The 14,415-nt window shown below is 45.3% G+C and overlaps 1 long non-coding RNA gene across 1 annotated transcript in view; it reads left to right on the top strand.

Moving 5' to 3' along the window:
• LOC134911370 (uncharacterized) overlaps window positions 1-14,415 on the top strand; it is a 124,989-nt gene that overhangs the window by 59,389 nt on the left and 51,185 nt on the right. The gene's annotated exons all lie outside the window — the stretch shown is intronic.

Here is a 14,415-nt window from a genome sequence, read left to right as displayed (position 1 = left end):
GCAAAACCATGTGCACTGCAGGGGGTGCATATATAACGTGCAGAGAGAGTTAGATTTGGGTGGGTTATTTTGTTTCTGTGCAGGGTAAATACTGGCTGCTATATTTTTACACTGCAATTTAGATTACAGATTGAACACAGACCACCCAAATCTAACTCTCTCTGCACATGTTATATCTGCCTCCCCTGCAGTGCACATGGGCCCTCATTCCGAGTTGATCGGTCGCAAGGCGAATTTAGCAGAGTTACACACGCTAAGCCGCCGCCTACTGGGAGTGAATCTTAGCTTCTTAAAATTGCGACCGATGTATTCGCAATATTGCGATTACTAACTACTTAGCAGTTTCAGAGTAGCTTCAGACTTACTCTGCCTGTGCGATCAGTTCAGTGCTTGTCGTTCCTGGTTGACGTCACAAACACACCCAGCGTTCGCCCAGGCACTCCCACCGTTTCTCCGGCCACTCCTGCGTTTTTTCCGGAAACGGTAGCGTTTTCAGCCACACGCCCCTGAAACGCCGTGTTTCCGCCCAGTAACACCCATTTCCTGTCAATCACATTACGATCGCCGGAGCGATGAAAAAGCCGTGAGTAAAATTACTTTCTACATAGCAAAGTTACTTGGCGCAGTCGCAGTGCGAACATTGCGCATGCGTACTAAGCGGATTTTCATTGCGATGCGATGAAAAATACCGAGCGAACAACTCGGAATGAGGGCCATGGTTTTGCCCAACTGCTAACAAAGTTCCTGCTGCGATCAACTCAGAATTACCCCCTTCCTCAGCTGCTCCTACTCACCCCATGTGTGCCACTTTTCCATGTTCCTCTGCGCCTACCCACCTCATGTGTGCCTCTTTCCCATGTGTCTCAGCTCCTACCCACCCTATGTGTGCCTTTGCTCCTACCCACCCCATGTGTGCCTCATTCCCATGTGCTTCTGCTCATACCCTCCCCATGTGTGCCCCTGCTCCTACCCACCCCATGTGTGCCTCATTCCCATGTGCTTCTGCTCATACCCTCCCCATGTGTGCCCCTGCTCCTACCCAACCCATGTGTGCCTCTTTCCCGTGTTCCTCTGCTTCTACCCATGCCATATGTGCCTCTGCTAGTACCCACACCATGGGCCAAATGTAATAGAGTGAGAGTTTCAGAAAGTGAGAGATTTGGTAAGGTTTTTTCAGGTTTTTTTTAAAAGTGGCAATCATTACTGCAAAACGAGGTTGATCTTGCTGTGTAAATGATTGTCACTTTAAAAAAAACTGCAAAACCTTACCAAATCTCTCACTTTTTGAAACTCTCACTCTATTACATGTGGCCCCAGGTTTGCCTCTTTCCCATGTGCCTCTGCTCCTACCCACCCCATGTGTGCCTGTTTCCCATGTGCCTCTGTTCTTACCCATCCCATGTGTGCCTCTTTCCCATGTGCCTCTGCTCGTACCCAGCCCATGTATGCCTCTTTCCCTATATCCCCAGCGATGCATCTGCTCTTACCCTCCACATGCGTGCCTCTTTCTCTATATCCCTAGGTGTGCCTCTGCTCCTACCCTCTCCATGTGTGCCTCTTTCTATATATCCCTATGTGCACCTCTGCTACTACCCACCCCATGTGTGCCTCTTTCTCTATATCCCTATGTGCGCCTCTGCTCCTACCCTCCCCATGTATGCCTCTTTCTCTACATCCCTATGTGTGCCTCTGTTACTACCCACCTATGTGTGTGTGTGTGTGTGTGTGTGTGTGTGTGTGTGTGTGTGTGTGTGTATGTATATATATATATATATATACACACAAATAAACTACTATAGTACAGATGTAGCCATGCTTATCTTTGCTGCCATGGCATGCCATGCAGTATGCCATGATACAACATGCCACATCGCAGTAAGATGAGCATGGCTACATCTGTATATTTGGGTGTGTATCGGGTTACCGGCGCTGGGTATACCGGCAGACAGCATCCCGACCGCTGGATCCTGGCAAGCGCAACAAGCCCCTTGCGGGCTTGGTGGATCACCACAGGTTCTATTTCCACTCTATGGGTGTCGTGGACACCGACAAGTGGGAATAGTCCCTGCTAGTTGGCATGCTGACTGTCGGGATCTAGAGGAAGCGGGATGTAGGGGGAGGTAATGTGACCGGCGATCACATAACTATATCCCGTATATTTTTATATTATATTATATTATTATTATTATAAAAGACCCCTTTTCCCCTTCCTCTGTCATGGTGCCCCCCTGTCATTTTGTTCTGGATCCGCCCCTGCCAGTAACCTACTGCTTCTCCACAAGTGTCAGCCACTGCCTCTCCCATCTATAGAAGGGCGCAAATTTATAGTTTGCAGGAGGGCGCTGAACACCCTAGCACCAGCCCTGTCTCTTTGTCTGCCGTATCTGAAAGGGGTGCTCTCTCTGCCTGCTGTATCTGAAAGGGGTGCTCTCTCTGTCTGTTCTATCTGAAAGTGGTGCTCTCTGTGCTGTATTTGAAAGGGGTGCTCTCTCTGTCCACTGTATCTGACAATGAGGTGCCCCCCTTCCCCCCCCGCGATACCTGTCAGAAAGTTGTGCGGGGTCTCCGTTACCTCCCTGGGGTCTCGCACCTCCCAGACACCAGCAAGCAGGCAGACTTGTGTCCTGGTCTCACCTCCCTACAGCCGGAAGGACCTCAGGTGGTGTTGCTAGGTGAGAAGGAGTTTGGGTTCCGAGCCCATAAGCTTCTATAGGGTATCGCCATCAAAAGATATAGATACCCTTGGCTGTGAAAACCCAGCGTCCGGGTTTTAGTACATATGAAAATGCAGTAAAACCCCCGAAAATGGGTGTTTTACCGCATTTTTCCTTTAGTACATCCCACCCTCTGTCTGCTGTATCTGAAAGGGGTGCTCTCTCTGTCTGCTGTATCTGAAAAAAGGGTGCTCTCTCTGTCTGCTGTATCTGAAAGGGGTGCTTTCTTTGCTGTATCTGAAAAAGGGGTGCTCTCTCTGCCTGCTGTTTTTGAAAGAGGTGCTCTCTCTGCTGGATCTGAAAAAGGGTTTCACTCTCTGCTGTATCTGAAAGGGGTGATCTGTCCGTCCATCCAGGGGCTCCGCCCCAGTGTAAAATTAAAATAAAAAAAGCTAAAAACATAAAGCCTAAAATTATAATTATAAAAAATATATACTGTATATTTTTTGTTTGTGCTATACCCCAGTGTACTATACAATATTTATTTTATTTTCATAAGTACTGTGACACTGCTGGTCAGACCACAGTATATTATTTCCTACTCATACAGATATTATGCGATGCTGTTGGTGAATCTAAACCGCACTGTGTAATAATATATATTTCTGACTCATTTGTGCGACACTATAAACGCTGGTGTGTGATATAAAAAATAATAATACATATTTTTTTACTCATTTATGCGACACTGCAACCACAGTGTGTGATATAAAAAATAATAATACATATTTCTCACTCATTTGTGCGACACTGTAACCACAGTGTGTAATATAAAAAATAATATATATTTTTTTTTTATTTAAATTAATATTTTGTGCTGTGTCATCCCAGTATACATTCAGGGACTGCAGCTGCTCCATCCATCTTGGGGTGCTCTGTCAGTACATCCAAAATAAAAGACATCTGTTTTTAAAGATATTTTGTGCTGTGACAGTGTATGTCTGAGCACAAACCAAGCATGAAGTCAAAGGAATTGTCCGTAGATCTCCGAGACAGGATTGTCTCGAGGCACAAATCTGGGGAAGGGTACAGAAAAATATCTGCTGCTTTTAAGGTCCCAATGACCACAGTGGCCTCCATCATCCATAAATGGAACAAGTTTGGAACCACCAGGACTCTTCCTAGAGCTGGCCGGCCATCTAAACTGAGTGATTGGGGGAGAAAGGCCCTAGTCAGGGAGGTGACCAAGACCCCGATGGTCACTCTGTCAGAGCTACAGCATTCCTCTGTGGAGAGAGGATAACCTTCCATCTCTGCAGCAATCCACCAATCAGGCCTGTATGATACAGTGGCCAGATGGAAGCCACTTCTTAGTAAAAAGCACATGGCAGCCCGCCTGGAGTTTGCCAAAATGCACCTGAAGGACTCTCAGACCATGAGAAACAAAATTCTCTGGTCTGATGAGACAAAGATTGAACTCTTTGTTGTGAATGCCAAGCATCATGTTTGAAGTAAACCAGGCACCGGCCATCACCAGGCCAATACCATTCCTACAGTGAAGCATGGTGGTGGCAGCATAATGCTGTAGGGATGTTTTTCAGTGACAGGAACTGGAAGACTAGATAGGATAGAGGTAGAGATGAATGCAGCAATTTACAGACATCCTGGATGAAAACCTGCTCCAGAGCGATCTTGACCTCAGACTAGGGAGAAGGTTCATCTTTCAGCAGGGCAACGACCCTAAGCACACAGCCAATAAATCAAAGGAGTGGCTTCAAGACAACTCTGTGAATGTCCTTGAGTGGCCCAGCCAGAGCCCAGACCTGAATCCGATTGAACGTCTCTGGAGAGATCTGAAAATGGCTGTGCACTGATGCTTCCCATCCAACCTGATGGAGCTTGAGAAGTGCTGCAAAGAAGAATGGGCAAAATGGCCCAAAGATAGGTGTGCCAAGCTTGTGGAATCATATTCAAAAAGACTTGATGCTGTAAATGCTGCCAAAGGTGCACCAACAAAGTATTGAGCAAAGGCTGTGAATACTTATGTACATGTGATTTTTTTTAATTTATAAATTTGCAAATATCTCAAAAAAAATATTTTTTTCATGTTGTCATTTTGGGGTATTGTGTGTAGAATTTTGAGGGGAAATATAAATTTATTCCAATTTGGAACAAGGCTGTAACATAACAAAATGTGGAATACTTTTCGAATGCACTGTATATATGTATATATATATATATATATATATGTATATATATATGTATGTGTGTGTGTGTGTGTGTGTGTGTGTGTGTGTGTGTGTGTGTGTGTGTATATATATATATATATATATATGATATATATATATATACTCTATACCCTACACTTACATTCCTGACCCCTTTCTGCCTGCCACTACATTACTGATGCTTCAGTACTCTACACTACATCACTGACTCCTCTATACCATCCACTACATTACTACACTACACTGTAAAACAACACTCCACCAGAGGGTGGAACAGGGCAGAGCAAGTGCCAGAGTCGAACCCTGTAGGCTTCATAGCAACATATATAACTGATCAACAATAATCTCCAAAATACATGACATACAAAAATCTTAACTAACATCACAACTTTTAGACGAAAGCATATGCCGTCTGCACTACAGGTAGACTAAAGCTGGGCTCACATCAGACAATTTCTTTATTGATGGATTGAGACTCTAAAATCATTCACATCGCCCAGTATGTATGCACTATCTCATGCTGCCGTGAGTCGTACATCGCGTCTTCGGGTTGGTCGTGCATATAACTCAATCTGATGATGTTGCCAAAGATTTTCAGCAAATTATACAGTGTGTAGGCACTACTGACATCTATACCTGATATATCGTTAAGGACTAAACGACCTAATGATGCCCGATATATTGTTCGGTCGTTTCTAAAATTGCACAGTGTGTATACACTATATAATTTGCCCAGGAGTTCAAGGGAAATCGTTGACGAAATTGCGTTCTTTGCACATCGATGATATGTACAGTGAGTTACTCCGGACCATTGAGCTGACTTGAGTTTTGTTGCTGCTTAAAGTGTGCCATACCAATCTATTAAATTTGTAAAACAGCAGGAGACCATGCTGAACAACAAACAAGCTATTCCGTGCACATCAAGAGGGGATGGGACTTTTGGCTATCATCCTAAATTGGCTATGCAGAACAAATAAAATAAGAATTTACTTACCGATAATTCTATTTCTCATAGTCCGTAGTGGATGCTGGGGACTCCGAAAGGACCATGGGGAATAGCGGCTCCGCAGGAGACTGGGCACAAAGTAAAAGCTTTAGGACTAGCTGGTGTGCACTGGCTCCTCCCCCTACGACCCTCCTCCAAGCCTCAGTTAGGATACTGTGCCCGGACGAGCGTACACAATAAGGAAGGATTTTGAATCCCGGGTAAGACTCATTACCAGCCACACCAATCACACCGTACAACTTGTGATCTGAACCCAGTTAACAGCATGATAACAGAAGGAGCCTCTGAAAAGATGGCTCACAACAACAATAACCCGATTTTTGTAACAATAACTATGTACAAGTAATGCAGACAATCCGCACTTGGGATGGGCGCCCAGCATCCACTACGGACTATGAGAAATAGAATTATCGGTAAGTAAATTCTTATTTTCTCTAACGTCCTAGTGGATGCTGGGGACTCCGAAAGGACCATGGGGATTATACCAAAGCTCCCAAACGGGCGGGAGAGTGCGGATGACTCTGCAGCACCGAATGAGAGAACTCCAGGTCCTCCTCAGCCAGGGTATCAAATTTGTAGAATTTAGCAAACGTGTTTGCCCCTGACCAAGTAGCTGCTCGGCAAAGTTGTAAAGCCGAGACCCCTCGGGCAGCCGCCCAAGATGAGCCCACTTTCCGTGTGGAATGGGCTTTTATAGATTTTGGCTGTGGCAGGCCTGCCACAGAATGTGCAAGCTGAATTGTACTACAAATCCAACGAGCAATCGTCTGCTTAGAAGCAGGAGCACCCAGCTTGTTGGGTGCATACAGGATAAACAGCGAGTCAGATTTTCTGACTCCAGCCGTCCTGGAAACATATATTTTCAGGGCCCTGACTACGTCCAGCAACTTGGAATCCTCCAAGTCCCTAGTAGCCGCAGGCACCACGATAGGTTGGTTTAAGTGAAATGCTGAAACCACCTTAGGGAGAAATTGAGGACGAATCCTCAATTCTGCCCTGTCCGTATGAAAAATTAGGTAAGGGCTTTTATAGGATAAAGCCGCCAATTCTGATACACGCCTGGCTGAAGCCAGGGCTAACAGCATTACCACTTTCCAAGTGAGATACTTCAAGTCCACAGTGGTGAGTGGTTCAAACCAATGTGATTTTAGGAATCCCAACACTACATTGAGATCCCAAGGTGCCACTGGAGGCACAAAAGGAGGCTGTATATGCAGTACTCCCTTGACAAACGTCTGAACTTCAGGTACAGAAGCTAGTTCTTTTTGGAAGAATATCGACAGGGCCGAAATTTGAACCTTAATGGACCCTAATTTGAGGCCCATAGACAGTCCTGTTTGCAGGAAATGCAGGAATCGACCCAGTTGAAATTCCTCCGTAGGGGCCTTCCTGGCCTCGCACCACGCAACATATTTACGCCAAATACGGTGATAATGTTGTACGGTTACATCCTTCCTGGCTTTGATCAGGGTAGGGATGACTTCATCCGGAATGCCTTTTTCCTTCAGGATCCGGCGTTCAACCGCCATGCCGTCAAACGCAGCCGCGGTAAGTCTTGGAACAGACATGGTCCCTGCTGGAGCAGGTCCTGTCTTAGAGGTAGAGGCCACGGGTCTTCCGTGAGCATCTCTTGAATTTCCGGGTACCAAGTCCTTCTTGGCCAATCCGGAGCCACGAGTATAGTCTTTACTCCTCTCCTTCTTATGATTCTCAGTACTTTTGGTATGAGAGGAAGAGAAGGGAACACATACACTGACCGGTACACCCACGGTGTTACCAGAGCGTCCACAGCTATTGCCTGAGGGTCCCTTGACCTGGAACAATATCTGTCCAGTTTTTTGTTGAGGCGAGACGCCATCATGTCCACCTTTGGTTTTTCCCAACGGTTTACAATCATGTGGAAGACTTCCGGGTGAAGTCCCCACTCCCCCGGGTGAAGATCGTGTCTGCTGAGGAAGTCTGCTTCCCAGTTGTCCACTCCCGGAATGAACACTGCTGACAGTGCTATCACATGATTTTCCGCCCAGCGAAGAATCCTTGCCACTTCCGTCATTGCCCTCCTGCTTCTTGTGCCGCCCTGTCTGTTTACGTGGGCGACTGCCGTGATGTTGTCCGACTGGATCAATACTGGCTGACCCTGAAGCAGAGGCCTTGCCTGACTTAGGGCATTGTAAATGGCCCTTAGTTCCAGGATATTTATGTGAAGTGACGTTTCCATGCTTGACCACAAGCCCTGGAAATTTTTTCCCTGTGTGACTGCTCCCCAGCCTCTCAGGCTGGCATCCGTGGTCACCAGGACCCAATCCTGAATGCCGAATCTGCGGCCCTCTAGGAGATGAGCACTCTGTAACCACCACAGGAGAGACACCCTTGTCCTTGGAGACAGAGTTATCCGCTGATGCATTTGAAGATGCGATCCGGACCATTTGTCTAGCAGATCCAACTGAAAAGTTCTTGCGTGGAATCTGCCGAATGGAATCGCTTCGTAAGAAGCCACCATCTTTCCCAGGACCCTTGTGCACTGATGGACTGACACCTGGCCTGGTCTTAGGAGTTTCCTGACTAGGTCGGATAACTCCCTGGCTTTCTCTTCCGGGAGAAACACCTTTTTCTGTACTGTGTCCAGAATCATCCCTAGGAACAGCAGACGTGTCGTCGGAATCAGCTGCGATTTTGGAATATTTAGAATCCATCCGTGCTGTCGTAGTACTATTTGCGATAGTGCTACTCCGACCTCTAACTGTTCTCTGGACCGTGCCCTTATCAGGAGATCGTCCAAGTAAGGGATAATTAAGACGCCTTTTCTTCGAAGAAGAATCATCATTTCGGCCATTACCTTGGTAAAGACCCGGGGTGCCGTGGACAATCCAAACGGCAGCGTCAGAAACTGATAGTGACAGTTCTGTACCACAAACCTGAGGTACCCTTGGTGAGAAGGGCAAATTGGGACATGGAGGTAAGCATTCTTGATGTCCAGAGACACCATGTAGTCCCCTTCTTCCAGGTTCGCTATCACTGCTCTGAGTGACTCCATCTTGAACTTGAACCTTTTTATGTAAGTGTTCAAGGTTTTCAGATTTAAAATGGGTCTCACCGAGCCGTCCGGCTTCGGTACCACAAACAGCGTGGAGTAATACTTCTTTCCCTGTTGTAGGAGGGGTACCTTGATTATCACTTGCTGGGAATACAGCTTGTGAATGGCTTCCAATACCGCCTCCCTGTCGGGGGTAGACGTTGGTAAAGCAGACTTCAAGAACCGGCGAGGGGGAGACGTCTCGAATTCCAATTTGTACCCCTGAGATACTACCTGCAGGATCCAGGGGTCCACTTGCGAGTGAGCCCACTGCGCGCTGAAATTCTTGAGACGGGCCCCCACCGTGCCTGAGTCCGCTTGTAAGGCCCCAGCGTCATGCTGAGGACTTGGCAGAAGCGGGGGAGGGCTTCTGGTCGTGGGAAGAAGCTGTCTGTTGTAGTCTTTTTCCCCTTCCTCTGCCCCGGGGCAGATATGAGTGGCCTTTTGCCCGCTTGCCCTTATGGGGACGAAAGGACTGAGCCTGAAAAGGCGGTATCTTTTTCTGCTGCGAGGTGACTTGGGGTAAAAAGGTGGATTTCCCAGCCGTTGCCGTGGCCACCAGGTCCGATAGACCGCCCCCAAATAACTCCTCCCCTTTATACGGCAATACTTCCATATGCCGTTTGGAATCCGCATCCCCTGACCACTGTCGCGTCCATAATCCTCTTCTGGCAGAAATGGACATCGCACTTACTCTTGATGCCAGAGTGCAAATGTCTCTCTGTGCATCTCGCATATATAGGAATGCATCCTTTAAATGCTCTATAGTCAATAATATATTGTCCCTGTCCAGGGTATCAATATTTTCAGTCAGGGAATCCGACCAAGCCACCCCAGCACTGCACATCCAGGCTGAGGCGATTGCTGGTCGCAGTATAACACCAGTATGTGTGTATATACTTTTAAGGATATTTTCCAGCCTCCTATCTGCTGGCTCCTTAAGGGCGGCCGTTTCTGGAGACGGTAACGCCACTTGTTTTGATAAGCGTGTGAGCGCCTTATCCACCCTAGGGGGTGTTTCCCAACGAGCCCTAACCTCTGGTGGGAAGGGATATAGTGCCAATAATTTTTTAGAAATTAGCAGTTTTCTGTCGGGGGTAACCCACGCTTCATCACACACTTCATTCAATTCATCTGATTCAGGAAAAACTACGGGTAGTTTTTTCACACCCCACATAATACCCCTTTTTGTGGTACTTGCAGTATCAGAGATGTGCAAAACCTCCTTCATTGCCGTGATCATGTAACGTGTGGCCCTACTGGAAAATACGTTTGTTTCTTCACCGTCGACACTGGAGTCAGTGTCTGTGTCTGGGTCCGTGTCGACCCACTGAGGTAACGGGCGTTTAATAGCCCCTGACGGTGTTTGAGACGCCTGGACAGGCACTAACTGAGCTGCCGGCTGTCTCATGTCGTCAACAGTTTTCTGTAACGTGCCGACACTGTCACGTAATTCCTTAAGTACGGCCATCCATTCAGGTGTCGACTCCCTAGGGGGTGACATCACCATTATAGGCAATTGCTCCGCCTCCACATAATTTTCCTCCTCATACATGTCGACACACACGTACCGACACCCAGCACACACACAGGGAATGCTCTGATAGAGGACAGGACCCACTTAGCCCTTTGGGGAGACAGAGGGAGAGTTTGCCAGCACACACCAGAGCGCTATATATGTATAGGGACAACCTTACAATAAGTGTCTATCCCTTATAGCTGCTTATATCTGTTATTTTGCCAAATAAGTGCCCCCCTCTCTTTTTTACCCTGTTTCTGTAGTTGCAGGATGCAGGGGAGATTCTGGGAGCCTTCCTACCAGCGGAGCTGTGTGGGAAAAATGGCGCTGTGTGCTGAGGAGATAGGCCCCGCCCCCTTCACGGCGGGCTCTTCTCCCGCTTTTTTCTGGAAAACTGGCAGGGGTTAAATACATCCATATAGCCCAGGAGCTATATGTGATGTATTTTTCGCCAACTAAGGTAAATTCATTGCTTCCCAGGACGCCCCCCCCCAGCGTCCTGCACCCTCAGTGACCGGAGTGTGAAGTGTGCTGAGAGCAATGGCGCACAGCTGCAGTGCTGTGCGCTACCTTATGAAGACAGGAAAGTCTTCTGCCGCTGATTTATGGACCTCTTCTTGCTTCAGCATCTGTAAGGGGGCCGGCGGCGCGGCTCCGGGACCCATCCATGGCTGGGCCTGTGATCGTCCCTCTGGAGCTAATGTCCAGTAGCCTAAGAAACCCAATCCACTCTGCACGCAGGTGAGTTCGTTTCTCTCCCCTAAGTCCCTCGATGCAGTGAGCCTGTTGCCAGCAGGTCTCACTGAAAATAAAAAACCTATTTAAACTTTTACTCTAAGCAGCTCAGGAGAGCCACCTAGATTGCACCCTTCTCGTTCGGGCACAAAATCTAACTGAGGCTTGGAGGAGGGTCATAGGGGGAGGAGCCAGTGCACACCAGCTAGTCCTAAAGCTTTTACTTTGTGCCCAGTCTCCTGCGGAGCTGCTATTCCCCATGGTCCTTTCGGAGTCCCCAGCATCCACTAGGACGTTAGAGAAAATAATATTAAAAGTAGGCAGGGTTTTAAACCCTGGGCTCCTAGAGTAGGGAATGAGTAATGTAGAGCAGGTATAATGGTTATTTTTGATTTTGTGGGGCTTATGATTTTCATTCCAACCCTAACTGTAAGCACATAAGTGTGCTAAAAATGTAGAGCAGTGGGGAGGTCTAAGCCTTGGAGAGTGGACCGATTGGTACCAGAGTACCAGCTAATCACCTCCTAACTGCCATGGTACATGCTGTGATGATAAAATGACAATTACGTAGGAGCTGGTTGGTAGGTACTTTAACTCCGTCCACTTGATCACTCACCATTGCCAAGTAAATAGACCCCTTAGTCACAACTCCACGAGAATTGACTTAAAACACTTCTAGTATTCTATGCACATATTATTTTAATAGTTTACAAGCACAACAGCAAAATGTGCTTCTTGAATCTGATACCACTGCAGGGTCCATTTGTCTCTGTTGGAATATACAATGCAAAGTCAAATGGCAATAAAAGTCAATTAACCTTAACCGTTTCCACCAGTGCACTAGCATCAGTCACATAGTAGCTATTGCCCACAAGAAGGAAATACCAATAACTTGTGCATGGATGCATTCCGCACAGTGACCATATGGTGGATACTGATAACAAATTTGAAAATATAAATGATAATCTCCTTATTTTTTTCTAAGCATTTCCATATTGACTTGACGTTTAAATTCATTTACTGTATGTGCTATTTGAGAATCAACATTGCAGTTGTCACCAACATTATTTGGTTTACAAAAGGTCAGTTGGTTTTGGCCCTTGGCCATTATATGTGGAAAAGATCACACATCTATTAGCCTCTATTTCTAATAATTAACATGACTGGTGTGCTTACAAACAGCTGCTTGTGGTTGTAGCGTAGGTTACATGGGAAACCATACAAGTCCCATATGCCTTAGGCAATCATTTAATCCGATTATCTCCTACAAACATTACTTAAATTTCAAAATTGTGTCCTGGACTAGCTTAATTAAAAATGCTGGCTGCTTTATTCCTGTGGTCAGTAGGTTTAATAACGGCGTGAATATAGAAATAATTTTTCTGCCTTTTGCCTGTTTGAAATTAGTTACATACATTTTATAATAGATCACATATTGACTAGATCATATTTTAGTCAGTTTGCTATAAAAATTTATTATATTGATATTTTTAATTCTGAAATCCTGTCGAAACACACAACATTATACTATGCTTTATCCTTTCAATAATATGCCTTCCGATATTATCAATGTCACCTTGGCGATAATGTTAAATGTACAAAAAGTCAGAATGTTCCAAATGGATTTTAATATGACAGAAGAGCACAATGCCTATAATAAAAAAGGTGTTCACAAATAGACATGCAGAAATATAATTATCAGTTCATAAAAGGAAAACCAAATCCACAGAACAGTGTGGACAATTAATCAGTAGAAGTTTTACCCTAAAGGGGGGTACTCACGGAGCGATAATCTAAGCAATCTGACTAGATTGCTTAGATTTTAAGCATGATCTGTCCGCGTGTACCCCCCACAGCGATAGCGATGCGTGGCCCCTTGCGTCGCTATTGCTGGTGCTAGATTGGCTTAATCTAGCAGGTCTCTCATTTCACCCGATGCATGAATTGAGCACCCCCCCCCCCCGTCCCGCACGCTCAGCACACGTCGTGCTATGCTGAGCGGGGGGGAGAGATGTGTGCTGAGCGATTCGCTCAGCACACATCTCTCCCCAGATCTGTCCGTGAATACGGGCCTTAAAACAATTTCAGCACTTTAAAACCATATTATTACTTGCCAAATCCCCCTACTCAGCAAGATGTATGCTGGTTGGTATGGCAATCAGTTTTGCAAATTATTGTTCAAAAACAGTTCTATAATGGTTTCTATAAAACAGTTCTGTAATGGCTTCTATAAATATAACTCTTCTTGAAGATAGCAGAGAAATCACATTAAATCAACAAAACATTATATGATTTTTACACACATGTATATGAAACATGATTACATTATCTTTATTTCTTGGTGAGATTAATTATCCCTCTAGTACCTTATGGGCTGGTATACTGTATATTGTTGACAGATTTCATCACTGATTTCAAATTTATACAGAGGTCGATTCAAACATGGCTTATAGAAAGTTGGTGTACTATATTATGGTTTCTATAAGAATATACATCAAACTTGGAGTGACCTTAAATATGATCTTTTCTAGTCAGAGGTATTAGAGTTGTGCAATAAGTTTCCGGACGGACAAAAGTACTATGGCCCTCATTCCGAGTTGATCGCTCAGTTTTTCGTTCGCACAACATATTTGCAAAGTTGCGTTAGTGTAGTAAATTTGCGAACATCCGCCCCCAACGTATTTTTGCTCTTTCGTACGCAGTATTACACAAAGTGGGCGTACGCCAAATGACATCGCAGCAATGCGAAAACATCGCAGCAATGCGAAACCATCGCATTAACACATACTTCATCGTAAAAATACTAAGTTGTAGTATATTTACACATTTATCATTAAAAGTGCTCACTTTTGCGGGCAAACGCACCACAATGTTTTTTTTTTACTATTAAGTGGAATAACACCTTCCAATTAAAAGTCCACAAGCCCTCCTCAATTACAAATCCAATTAGTGAAATGAATTGTAATGTTCATGATCAATTAAGTCTTTTTAAAATACCTGAAGAACACTTTGTAGCCATAATTGTACCTAAATTATTTTAGAATTTTAATATAAATATAGATGTTTGCAATGTGCTTGGTCTAATGTTTTTATTTTTATTTTTTAAGTAGAGTTTTAGTATGTGAATGAAGGTGTTTGCATGTTTATTTAGACAATAACAACATATGTCTTTTTTACATTTTAAACAAACTTACGTTAGA

The sequence above is a fragment of the Pseudophryne corroboree genome, chromosome 4, assembly GCF_028390025.1.
Source record: "Pseudophryne corroboree isolate aPseCor3 chromosome 4, aPseCor3.hap2, whole genome shotgun sequence".
NCBI classification, from domain to species: Eukaryota; Metazoa; Chordata; class Amphibia; order Anura; family Myobatrachidae; genus Pseudophryne; species Pseudophryne corroboree.
Note: the sequence above shows the minus strand (reverse complement) of the source record. Positions and strands in the feature narration are given on the sequence as shown.